The sequence below is a fragment of the Leucopleurus acutus genome (genome assembly GCF_964270905.1).
Source record: "Leucopleurus acutus genome assembly, chromosome: 18".
Lineage (NCBI taxonomy): Eukaryota > Metazoa > Chordata > Mammalia > Artiodactyla > Delphinidae > Leucopleurus > Leucopleurus acutus.
The window spans coordinates 30,419,231-30,432,816 of record NC_139160.1 but is presented as its reverse complement, the minus strand read 5'-3'; the positions used below and the strand labels follow the sequence as shown (position 1 = coordinate 30,432,816).

The following is a 13,586-nucleotide window of genomic DNA, read 5'->3' as shown; positions in this document are numbered from 1 at the left end:
TGACTGAAATCTATGCTAAAATTTTAACAGTGACTAATTTTGCTTTTGTAATTTGGGGTGATTTTTGCAACTTGGGATGATTTTATCTTTATATTTTATACAGTTTCTGATTGTCCAAAATAAACTTGTAATTTTCTTTTCAATTAGAAAAGCAATTTGAAGTTGATTTTAATAAAGTACATAACCATTGAGACAGTAATTACTCCTTTGATATTTGACCCTAATGAAATATTTTTAAGGAAGATTAAATATACATCCAAAAACATGTTCATTAAAATATTGAAAAAAAGGAAAAAATGTAATTTATTTTAAGGTCTTGACCATGGAATTGCCAGCATATGATAGCATGGGCAAGGATGATTTTTCCACAATATGTTACGGTCAAAAGGGGTTGTAGATGGGTAGAAGACTTGATTGATTATGTGAAACCCACCAGCAACATAAATGTAGACATTAAGGTTTCTCCATCCCAGATGTAATGGCTTAATTTGGACAACTGTATAAGGCAAAGTTTTCTCCACATTGTAGCATCTTTATGGTGCAGACCATTTTCATTTTCTCCCTAAAATTTAGAAGAAGCTTTACCAGGAGATATGGAAGAAGTGAAAAATAGGACTTATCGAAGCCTTGCATTCATAGATAAAACAGGAACTAAAATAATTTACATAGTTGATCCTTCACCATATGTTAATCAAAGAAACTGCAACAAAAGAAAAACATTCCACCCTGGAGAAATATCCAAAATTAGGAAAAAGAAGCATATAAGAATGCCACAAACTCAAACCTGAGACTGGGAGTAGGGAGGTTGACTAGAGCCATCTTCCTCTTCAACTGAGCTCAGTGTTTTTCAAATTTCTTAATTAGACTAACCCTCTGTTAAGTCCCCACTCCTTATAATTTATAAACATTAATTAAATAAAAATCCATCTCTGGAGAAAAATGAAGGATAGAAATATTGTCTATTTCTAAAGACAATTTGAATTTGCAAAACCACAGCCTCAGTTTCTTCATCTCTAGAGTGGGACAACAGTAGTGCTCACAGTTTTTTTTTTTCTTCTTCAGGTTAAAAGTGATACAGAATATGACAACCCAACACTGTGTCTGACACATAATGGTTTTCACAATTTTGTTATTACTGTTAATCTATTGCATATGCACTGTCATAATCAAGGCCAGCTTCATGGGCAGGTAATCTGTGCAGTCACACAAGAAACCACAGTCAGAAAAATTCTGTGCTTGAGTTAATGCTCTGTTGTCACCAACTTGGAATTCTTAATTTTTAAACAAGGGACTTCAAATTTTCATTTTGTATTTGGTCTCACCAGTTATGTAGCTGGTGCTCGTCAAAATAAGAAGCATTTTACTTTGTCAATGCAATTTAACTGTTTCGACTTGTCATAGTACTATTTTATGGATTCTCATTCTTATATACTCCATGGCAGTTAAGGAAATTTATGGCTGCCCTTTTATGTAATCTCTATAGGGTAAGGAAACATGTAATACATATAGGGTGCCTTATGGATTCAATCTAATTTCAAGAAACAGTCTTCACTTTGATCAAAATGATTTGGAATCTTTCTGAAGTTTTATGGCAATTTTTGAAAAGGACAATTTACAATTTATTACATGGACTGATGTGTGTTGAAAGCACTTTGCAATCCACACAGTGTTATACTAAAAGGACTACAATTATTTAATTACTTACAACATAAGAAAGGTTTATGCAATTCCATATGGCAAAACAGGACACTTTCAAATTAGTCATTATAAGAAATCACAATTGTACAAGCTTCTGCAAAGTCATGAAATTGGATTCTAATTAGTAATAGAGTCAACTTCCATCACTTGAACGTATCTACTACTGTGTGTGTAGTTTTATAGAAACCATTTTGTTAAAAAGCAGAATTCAGTAAAGGGTAGAACTTCTTCTGCCTCCTTGAAGTCATAAAGGATCAAGATCAGATTTTTGAATTGGATCTGACAAGAAATTGATGGGAAGTACAGAAGAGAGGAGTAATTATTTATGTTAGAAATCCATAGTGAATGATTTTTTAGGGGCCTCTTTCTAGGTCAGCACTTTCAAACAGTATTTTAAAGTTCCGGTTAAAATGTGTTGCTAACATTAAGGTACTAAATGGTATTAATCTGAACATTTTTCAAATATATTCCATACTCCATAGCAGTGAATTAATGTCTATATCCCATAATCTGTTTTTTTTTCAATCCTTCAATGTATATAAATTATAAAAGATGTGATGATATTTGAAAAAATAACCTGAATGACAATAATTCTGGCAATTCCCAGAAATAATCAGCTACAGAAATTAACAGCTGTTCACTAGCACTATCATAACAGGCAATACTCCCTTAAAAGTGGAAGATGATAGATGGATAAAAACACTAACACAGGGCTTCCCTGGTGGCACAGTGGTTAAGAGTCCGCCTGCTGATGCAGGGGACACGGGTTTGTGCTCCGGTCCGGGAAGATCCCACGTACCGTGGAGCAGCTGGGCCCCGTGAGCCATGGCCACTGAGCCTGCGTGTCCGGAGCCTGCGCTCCGCAACAGGAGAGGCCACAACAGTGAGAGGCCCGCGTACCGCAAAATACTACCACACATCTTGCAGCATTTTTTGTCCACTACTATGACTGTGTTACTGTCAATTTCCCCTTTTATGGCTGTTAGCATTTGCCTTATGTATTGAGGCACTCCTACTTTGGGTGCATAATATTTACAATTGTTATATCTGCTTCTTGGATTGGTCCCTTGATAATTATGTAGTGTCCTTCTTTGTCTCTTGTAATAGTCTTTGTTTTAAAGTCTATTGTGTCTAATATGAGAATTGCTACTCCAACTTTCTTTTGACTTCCATTTGCATAGAATAACTTTTTCCATCCCCTCCCTTTCAGTTTGTATGTGTACCTAAGTCTGAAGTGGGTCTCTTGTAGAAAGCATATATACAGGTCTTGTTTTTGTATCCATTCAGCCAGTCCATGTCTTTTGGTTGGAACATTTAATCCATTTACATTTAAGGTAATTATTGATATGTATGTTCCTATTACTATTTCCTTAATTGTTTTGGGTTTGTTATTGTAGGTCTTTTCCTTCTCTTGTGTTTCCTGCCTAGAGAATTTCCTTTAGCATTTGTTGTACAGCTGGTTTGGTGGTGCTGAATTCTCTTAGCCTTTGCTTGTCTGTAAAGATTTTAATTTCTCCGTTGAATCTGAATGAGATCCTTGCTGGGTAGAGTAATCTTGGTTATAGGTTTTTCCCTTCCATCACTTTAAATATGTCTTACCACTCCTTTCTGGCTTGCAGAGTTTCTGCTGAAAGATCAGCTGTTAACCTTATGGAGATTCCCTTGTATGTTATTTGTTGTTTTTTCCCTTGCTGCTTCTTATAATTTTTCTTTGTATTTAATATTTGATAGTTTGATTAATATGTGTCTTGGTATGTTTCTCCTTGGATTTATCCTGTGTTGGAATCTCTGTGCTTCCTGCACTTGATTGAATATTTCCTTTCCCATATTAGGGAAGTTTTCAACTCTAATCTCTTGAAGTGTTTTCTCAGTCCCTTTCTTTTACTCTTATTCTTCTGGGACCCCTGTAATTTGAATGTTGGTGCATTTAATGTTGTCCCAGATGTCTCTGAGACTGTCTTGAATTCTTTTCATTCTTTTTTCTTTATTCTGCTCTGAGGTAGTTATTTGCACTCTTTTATCTTCCAGGTCACTTACATGTTCTTCTGTCTCAGTTATTCGGCTATTGATTCCTTCTAGTGAATTTATAATTTCATTTATTGTGCTGTTCATCATTGTTTGTTTGCTCTTTAGTTTTTCTAGGTCCTTATGAAACGTTTCTTGTATTTTCTCCATTCTATTTCCAAGATTTTGGATCATCTTAACTATCATTACTCTGAATTCTTTACCAGGTAGATTGCCTATTTCCTCTTCATTTGTTTGGTCTGTTGGGTGTTTACCTTGCTCCTTCATCTGCTGTGTGTTTCTCTGTCTTCTCATTTTGCTTAACTTACTGCGTTTGGGGTCTCCTTTTCGCAGGCTGCACACTCATAGTTCCCATTGTTTTAGTGTCTGCCCCCAGTGGGTAAAGTTGGTTCAGTGGTTTGTGTAGGCTTCCTGGTGGAGGGGACTAGTCCCTGTGTTCTGGTGGATGAGACTTCATCTTGTCTTTCTGGTGGGCAGGTCCGAATCAGGTGGTGTGTTTTGAGGTGTCTGTGACCTTATTATGATTTTAGGCCGCCTCTCTCTTATGGGTGTGTTTGTGTTCCTGTCTTGCTAGTTGTGTGGCATAGGATGTCCAGCACTGTATCTTGCTGGTTGTTGAGTGGAGCTGGGTCTTAGCACTGAGATGGAAATCTGGGAGAGCTTTCTCCATTTTTTATTATGTGGAGCTCAGAGGTCTCTGGTGGACCAATGTCCTGAACATGTCTCTCCCCACTCAGAGGCACAAGACTGACACCTGGCTGGAGCACCAAGACCCTGTCAGCCACACGGCCATGTACGTGGGGGGCTTCTTCCCTTTTGGGAAGTCTGAGGTATTCTGCCAGCGTTCAGCTGGTTTTCTGTAGAAGTTGTTCCACATGTAGATGTAATTCTGATTTATTTGTAGGGAGGAAGACAATCTCCACTTCTTTTCCTCTGCCATCTTGAAGGTCTCCCCACGGTAGATGCTTCTGTGTGAAAATCGGCAAGTGGGTGAATTTATAGGCAAAGAAAACAAAGATATGGGATTGATTCGATTTTTAAAAGTTTACTATATGACTGCTATACTTAAACTACATTGAAATACAGCTGAAGATTAGAGTGTTGGGAACAAAATATGAACAATAAATATCAAAACTGGAAAGGTTTTAAAAAATAAGGTAACATTAAACACAAATATAAACTCAAAATATTGTTTTAAAATTTTTAAAATTAGAGCTTTGAAAAAATATATATCTATAGCTGGATGACTTTGCTGTACACTTGAAACTAAAACAATATTGTAAATTACCTATGAATCAGTATAAATAGATAAATATATATACTCAACAATGACAAAAAAGGAATAGCATTCTTCATATACGTCATGTATCATTATTTAAGTTTGTTTCTATTTTTTTCTCCCTCTCTATTTTGACATGGTTTTTGTTGTACTTACATTTCTTGTTATTGTTAATATAGATAAAGGGTGATTGTTTTGTACACTAATTTTATATCCAGTAATCTTAAGAAATATTTTGTATTTATTCCAACAGATTTTTAATTGAGTTATTGAATATTCTATATATGCAACCATATCAACTCTAAGCAAAACATTATTTTTCTTATTATTCAATATTTATACTTATTATTTGATTTTCATATATTATGCCATATTCTGTAAGATCTGACCATGAATAATCTACTTTTAAGAGTTATTGTAGTGATACCTCTTTCTTATTCTGAATTGACAAGCAAAATTTTGTATTTCTTTTGTGCTGTTGCCTTTCTTGTTTTTTTAGGTTAAGATTTTGTTATGTTTCCTTAGTTTCCATCTACTCATTTTTCCTTAGTTTTTTAATTCGTAATGCTGGCTAAAGTATACTTATTTTTGATTTCTGTTGCTAAATCATGTGGATTTCCTTTGAGACATGTTGAATTTTTAAGGGAGGGTGATTTAAAAATAATTTCTCATGGGCTTCCCTGGTGGCGCAGTGGTTCAGGGTCTGCCTGCTGATGCAGGGGACACGGGTTCATGCCCCAGTCCAGGAGGATCCCACATGCCGTGGAGCGGCTGGGCCCATGGGCAATGGCCACTGAGCCTGCACGTCCGGAGCCTGTGCTCCACAATGGGAGAGACCACAACAGTGAGAGGCCCGCGTACCACCAAAAAAAAAAATCGCTCATTATGTAAGAAGGATAAAGTTGAATCCTTGAATTTCATTATATAAAAAAGGGAACTCTGAATGATTTAATATATTAATATGCGTGATAAAAAATATAATAACTGAAATATAGAATAATATTGTATAACTCTGGAACAAAAAATCTACCTAAGATAAATGTTAATTTATATGAACATAGCAAAACTAAGGATATCAGTTTCATGTAGTGTATAATTGACAAAGTTGACAAATATGAAGATATTTGTAATATTAAAAATCAACAAGGGGTCTTTCTTATTGTCATTTTGGAAATAAATTTGATAGTATTTAGGGAAATATCCTATACATGCATCTGACAACTTGGCAATCTCAAACCTAGTTATGTCCAGGAGAATTACTGATTACTGATTACTGATTACATACACAAATTGGTTCGTTGTAGGTCTGTCTATGCCAGTTAGGAACTGGAGGCAACTTGGCTGTCCATCACTAGGAGAAGAGATAGAAAAAGTATTGTGGTTGCTTATGGTAAAATACACAGTAAAATTTAAAAGCAGTGAACTAGATGAGTATATAAAAAGGATGGGGCTCAAACTCTGTTGAGTTTTAAGATGATAGAACACTAAAAGGAATTTATAGAAAAAAGCAATTAAAACATATGCATTTAAAACAACACTGTATAATTTTTGTAACATATGTTTGCAAAATATGTGACAGATCACAACATACAAAAAGACAGTCAGGTGTGTGTGTGATAAGCAGGAGGATCTGCTTAGCTTGACATCATGGTTGGAGAGTGGATCCCCTTCTAACAAAGTTTAGACAGAATTTTTATAAAATATTTGAGTGCTATTTATTTAGTTAGATGTGTATTTGGGGAATTCTTTAAAAATCATAGCAGTATTATAGAACAATCTGAAGAATAGTACAAATAACTCTTGTATCTGCAAATTTCCATTATCCAGAGTCCCCGGTATTCAGGATTTTACCATATTTGATCTCATCAATCATTCATTAGTTACTCGTCAAACCTTGGTACTTTAATACATATTTCCTTAGAAGAGCACTCTCTCACAATCTACAATACAACCATCAATACCAAGAAAGTAACATTAGTTTAATACTACAATCTGATTTATATATCTCATTCAAATTTTGCTGATTTTCCCAATGGCTTTTATAGATCTAGAATCCAACACAAGATCACTGGTTGCATGTAGTTGTCACAACTCTCTGGTCTCCCTCAATCAAGAAGAGTTTCTCAGACTCTTCTTGTTTTTCATAACCTTGACTTTTTTTAAAAGAATATAGACCAGTGTCTTTAGAATGTACCTAAATTAGAGTTGCTCTGCTGTTTTCTTACGATCATATTCAATCAAAGTAGGCAACCATGGCAGGAATGCCACAAAAGCAGTGCTATGTTCGCAGTGTATCACTTCCTGAAGCACCCTCAGTCAATTTATAATCACTTGATTTCAAGGTATATGTATGCCAGCTTTCTCTACTACTAAGTGATTATTATTAGTTGGCATTCTATTGAATTGGAGAGCTTAGTATTCTACACTGTTATTTTATTCATACATGTATTCATTTACTTATTTATTTATAACACTAAGTGAATTGTAGCTTCCAAAAAAATTCAATGGGCTGCATTCCTAACCTTCGTGCCTTACAATGTGACTGTATTTGGAGACAGGATGTATACAGGGGAAAGTTAAAATTAGGTCATTACAGTTGGCCCTAATTCAATATGACTAATATTCTTATATCAGAGGAAATGTGGAAATAATCATGCACAGAGGGAAAAACATGTGAATGCATGGGGAGAAGATGGCCATCTACCAACAGAAGAGATAGGCCTAGAGAAGAGTCTTCATGATTCTCAAAAGGAACCAACCGTGCTGACACCTTGATCCTGGACTTCTAGTGTCCAGAACTATGAAAAAATAAATGCATGTCCTTTAAGCCACCAAGTCTGTAGTACTTTGTCATGGAAACCCTAGCAAACTAATATACCAAAGACTCATGGATTTGGCTATAATATGTTATTATTATTTATTTTCATCCTTAAATTAAATCGCAGATTTCAGATTTCATCAGTAGTAGCCTCTTAAAGCTGCTTTCTGTGTTTTTTAGACATCCTCATTCATTGAATACTTTCTTAATTTATTCCACAATAAGGTTTTTCAGATCCATCTTATACTTTTCTTGACTTGGGCCTGGAAGTCCTGGTTCTTTCTAGTGGAGAGTTTGCTCCACAACCACAATATTTGCTTATCTATGCACTGGATAATTGGTATATTGTTACTCCCAGCACCTTTCTGTGGATAAAGCAGCTTGGGAATATATCCATATGTGTACATCATCACTCTCTTTCTCTACACACACACACACACACACACACACACACACACACATATATATGTAAATATGTATATATAAATATATACACTTATTTTGATAAGTATTATTTTCTTTATGAGAAAATACTAAACTATAACGATATATTTGATCAGCAGCCTCCAAGATGATTCCCAATGATATACCTCATCTTGGTCTTCACTCCGACTCTCTGGGATCATGGACCCTGTGAAAAGCCAACTTCAGTGTCATCAGAAAGCCCTGTGCAAATGCCTACGTGAATGCCCTTGGAAGTGGATTTCCTCATTCTCTAATGGAGCATTCAGATGAGACATTAGCCTAGACCGACAGCTTAACCACAACCTCATGAGAGACTAGCCCAAAGAACCCAGCTAAGCCATATTCAGATTCCTAACTTCTAGGAACAAGTGCTCATTTTTTTAAACCACAAAGTACTGTGGTGATTTTTTTTATGCAGCAATAGATAACTAATACAAAAGTCCCCAACTTACAATGGTTCGACTTACATGTTTTTGATGTTATGATGGTGTCGAAGTGATACGCATTTAGTTGAAACCGTACTTCACATTTTGAATTTTGTTCTTTTCCCAGGCTAGTCATAGACCTTAGGATAATCTTTTGTGATGCTAAGCAGGGCAGAAGCTGCAGCTCCCAGTCAGCCCCACAATCACAAAAGTAAACAACCAATACACTTACCACCATTCTGGACCCAGACAACCATTCTGGTTTTCACTTTCAGTACAGTATTCAATAAATTACATGAAATATTCAATATTTTATTATAAAATAGGCTTTGTGTTAGATGATTTTTCCCAACTGTAAGCTAATGTAAGGTGGGCTAAGCTATCTTGTTCAGTAGGTTAGGTGTATTAAATGCATTTCCAACCTAAGATATTTTCAACTTATGATGGGATTATCTGGATGTAACCCCAACCCCATCATAAGTCAAGGAAGATCTGTATATCACTGATGGCAAGTTCAGCAGTCACTTCTTAATTGCAGATATCTAGGGCATTTGTACTTAATTTGCATGTTCTACAATATAATATTTAAGTGTTTAAACTTAGAATCATAAATGATAGATTGAAGCTAAGCTTTGTCATTTACTTGCAAAGTTACCTTCTTTTTCTGTACCACAATTTGTTAATATGTTAAATATGGATAATAATAATAGTGACCATCTCAAGATTTTTATGGCTATTAAATAAGATAATATGTGTAAGACACATAATACAGTGTCTGGCACATAGCAATTGCACAATAAATATTAGTTTTACTTGTCACTGTTATTATTTCTTGTCTCTAAAGATTGTCTTCATCTTTTGCTTCTATAACAGTACTCCTTGATTTTCTTCCTATTTCTGAGTAGCTACCTATACTCCTTTGAGTTATTCCCCATGAAACTTTCTTTGCCCCTTTTAATTTATCACTCAGAATAAACTAATCCTCTAATGACTCACCCTAGATATTTCACAAGCACTTCAAGATTAACAATCCCATCCCTGCAAATCTATGTGTTTTCCGAAATTCTCTATCCTAGTAAATAACTTGGTTATCTACTTGGAAAATCAAAGCATAAACATGAGTTTTAATTTAGTATACATCAGTTAACCAAATATTTTGATTACCAATTATCTATGTAGTTCTAGAATTTTATAAAAAAGGAAAATGGAAAATGATGTGGGTTTTGTTCCCTTGAGAAATGTACTGTCTGATGAGTATGCAGAGAGGTGTGACATCTGTTAGGGTGGTTTCAGGATGCAGTAAAGGAAAATGGGTCGTGGGGAGCAAGAAAAGAGAATATAAAAGCTAATAGGTGCAAGTGAAAAATGTCCTTGTCTCCCTTTATAATGTATTCAATGGAAAGACATTGAAAGGTTATGAATATGGGATTGCAAAGATTTGATACAGCCTCAGCTCTCCTTCAATCACAAATTAAAATTTTGCTAAGTCCCATTAGAAGTATTTTCTTTGTATTTTTGCAATTAGTTTCTTTTTCTCCATAACCACTGCTACTTGTTTAAATTCACCTTTGTCATTTATTGCTGGACTTATAGCAATCTATTTGGCTTTCATTTTTAACTTTACTTATTCTCCTACTTAGAAGCCTTTAGTGACTACTCAGATCCTTTAGGTTAAAATTCTAGTTCTTAGCTTGGCTTCCACACAAAAGAGACCCTTTATTATTATTCATTTACTTGCCTCTCCAGGTTCATCAACTACTTCATCCACACCAGCAACACAAGTGTTGTCCACTGCAAGAAACTTCTTCAGATTTCCTGTAGCAACCACACATTTCTATTGTTTTGTGGATACATATATTCTGTTAGCTTTGCTTGGAATTTCTCTTTCCTTACTCCATTTTCATCTGCCTTTGTTCTTCAAGATCATCTCCCATAATGTTCTCTTTCTCAGTCACCTCCAGTTTTTCTTAGGTTCTCTTTTTCTACACTTAAATAACATCTGTCCTGTAATGACAGTAATTGTAATAGTGCCTACCTAGTGAAATCTGGGGTTTTTGAGGCATATTAGAATTATCTGTATTTATCTATAGTTGCATAATTAATTACCCTGAAACATAGAAAATAAAAACAACAAACATTTGTTATCTTATAGAGTCTGAGGGTCAGGAATTCAGAAGCAGCTTAGCCAAGTGATCAGGTTCAGGTTCTCTCAGGAGGTCACCATCGACATGCGGGTTTGGGCTGAAGTTATCTGAAGGCAACATTTGAGCAAGAAGAGCCTCTTCCAGGATAACCCATTCAATGTCTTTTTTTAAAAAATAAATTTATTTATTTATGGCTGTGTTTGGTCTTCGTTGCTGTGCGCGGACTTTCTCTAGTTGCGGTGAGCGGGGGCTACTCTTCGTTGCCGCTCATGGGCTTCTTATTGCCGGGGCTTCTCTTGTTGCGGAGCACAGGCTCTAGAAGCGCAGGCTTCAGTAGCTGTGGCTTGCAGGATCTAGAGCTCAACCTCAGTAGTTGTGGCGCACGGGCTTATTTGCTCCGCCACATGTGGGATCTTCCTGGACCAGGGCTTGAACCCGCGTCCCTTGCATTGGCAGGCAGATCCTTAACCACTGCGTCAACAGGGAAGCCGCCATTCAATGTCTTTTGAAAGGAGGACTCAGTTCTGTCTGTAGACAGAAGTCTTCAGTTTCTTACCATGTGGCCTCTCCATAGTGGTAACTTGAATGCCCTCACTACATGGCTGCTGGCTTCTTCAAGAGCAAATAAGCTAAGAGCGAGACAAAAGCTGCAGTGTTTTCTATGATCTAGACTTGGAAGTTTGACTCCATTATTTCTTCAATATTGTATTAGGTACACATGTTACAATATTGTATTTGTCATCTGGTGTGAGATAAGACTACACAAGCACATGAATATAGGGAGGTGAGGCTCATTGTAGGCTATCATGAGGTTATAAATTTGAAAAACTTTAATATTACAAAAGATTATATTAATAATATTATCTTAGAATCTCTCCAATTATTCTACTTTAATTGTGGAAGACAGTTTTCCTGAAAATATTTGCCTTCATGGAGATCCCAATTTAAAATAAAGGGCAGTAATTTAAACATAAAGATTTTTCTGTGGTATATTATATATATATATATATATATATTTCATTTTTACAACTATATTTTAACTTATGAGCATTGTATATCCAAAGAAAAACTTAATCTATTATGAAGAACAAATAAGAGGACAACATTTTCTTCCAAGCAGCTATATGGCCTTGAATCATCTATGGAACTTCATTGTGTTTCAGCTTTGCCACCACTCAGATCAGTAATATAACAAATTGTCCCTTATATCTCATGAAATTATTATGAGTGTAAAGAAAGCTACTGATGATAAACAGCAACGAAAAGTTAAATGGCTCGTGGCTCCGGCTCTGCCTTGGGCTGGCTGCAGTCTCAGTCTGAGGGCGGCCGAAGTGGTTGGTTCGTTTAAGATGAGGTTTCTGCTGCTTCTCCTAGTGGCAGCATCGGAGGTGGTCCGAGAGATGCCTCCGCCAACCTGCGCGGCGTGCCTGGCAAGAGATTAAAGATGCAGTACGCCACGGGGCCGCTGCTCAAGTTCCAGATTTGTGTTTCCTGAGGTTATAGGCGGGTGTTTGAGGAGTACGTGTGGGTTATTAGCCAGCGGTACCCAGACATCCATACTGAAGGAGAGAATTACCTCCCTCAACCACTATATAGACACATAGCATCTTTACTGTCAGTCTTCAAGTTAGTATTAATAGGCTTAATAATTGTTGGCAAGGATTCTTTTGCTTTCTTTGGCATGCAAGCTCCTAGCATCTGGCAGTGGGGCCAAGAAAATAAGGTCTATGCATGTATGATGGTCTTTTCCTTCAGCAACATGATTGAGAACCAGTGTATGTCAACAGGTGCATTTGAGAAAACTTTGAAAGATGTACCTGTGTGGTCTAAGCTGGAATCTGGTCACCTTCCGTCCATGCAACAGCTTGTTCAACTTCTTGACAATGAAATGAAGCTCAGTGTGCATATGGATTCAATCCCATACCATCGATCATAGCCCCACCAAAAACACTGAAAGCTCTTTTACATTAAGGGATTTTTGCAAGAGCAGCGTGACTGACATTATAAAGGCCTGTACTGAAGACAGCAATCTGTTAGTACAGACCAGATGCTTTCTTGGCAGGCTCGTTGTACCTCTTGGAAAACCTCAATGTAAGACAGTTTTTCAGTACTGGCATATTTTGTAATTCTGCACATTCGTGGAGTGCAATAATACTGTACAGTTTTCTTTCTTCCCCAAGTCCACTTGGTTAATTGTTTTTTTTTAAATGCAGACATTACTACTTGTACTTTTTTTCTCAGTCATATTTGAAAAAGTAGAAAATTGAGTTGTAATTTGATTTTTTTTTCAAAGATGTCTGTTAAGTCTGTTGTGATTTTATATGAATTTTCCTTTTTTATAGTTTAAAACTGATCTTTTCCGGAACTAGAGCTGAAGTTCCCAAATACTTTATAAAAGTTTATCAGACATCTCTAATTTGGTCATGTCCAATTTACATAGTTTTCAAAATATTGCAGATTGTGAACAGCATATTATATAAGATTATGCGGGGAAATCCTATATCCAGAGTACTCTACCAATTTGTGTATGTGTGTGTGTGTGCATGTGTGATTACCAGAGAACTACTAAAAGACCAACCACTTTTTAAATCCTGTTAATGTAGTTCAAGTGTCCTGCCTTACCAATTTAATGAGTTGATTAACTGGGCCTTTATACTTAACTCAATAAAGAACTAAGCAGATGTAAGTTAAAAAAAAAAAAGAGAGAAGTTAAATGACTATGAAAAGGTAAG

At 36.0% G+C, this 13,586-nt stretch overlaps 1 pseudogene across 1 annotated transcript; it reads left to right on the top strand.

Annotated features, from left to right (window-relative positions):
• Positions 1–12,203: 12,203 nt before the first annotated feature.
• LOC309974541 (thioredoxin reductase-like selenoprotein T) lies at positions 12,204–12,790 on the top strand (annotated as a pseudogene). Its single transcript has one exon. The product of its transcript is annotated as a thioredoxin reductase-like selenoprotein T (transcript).
• Positions 12,791–13,586: the final 796 nt, after the last annotated feature.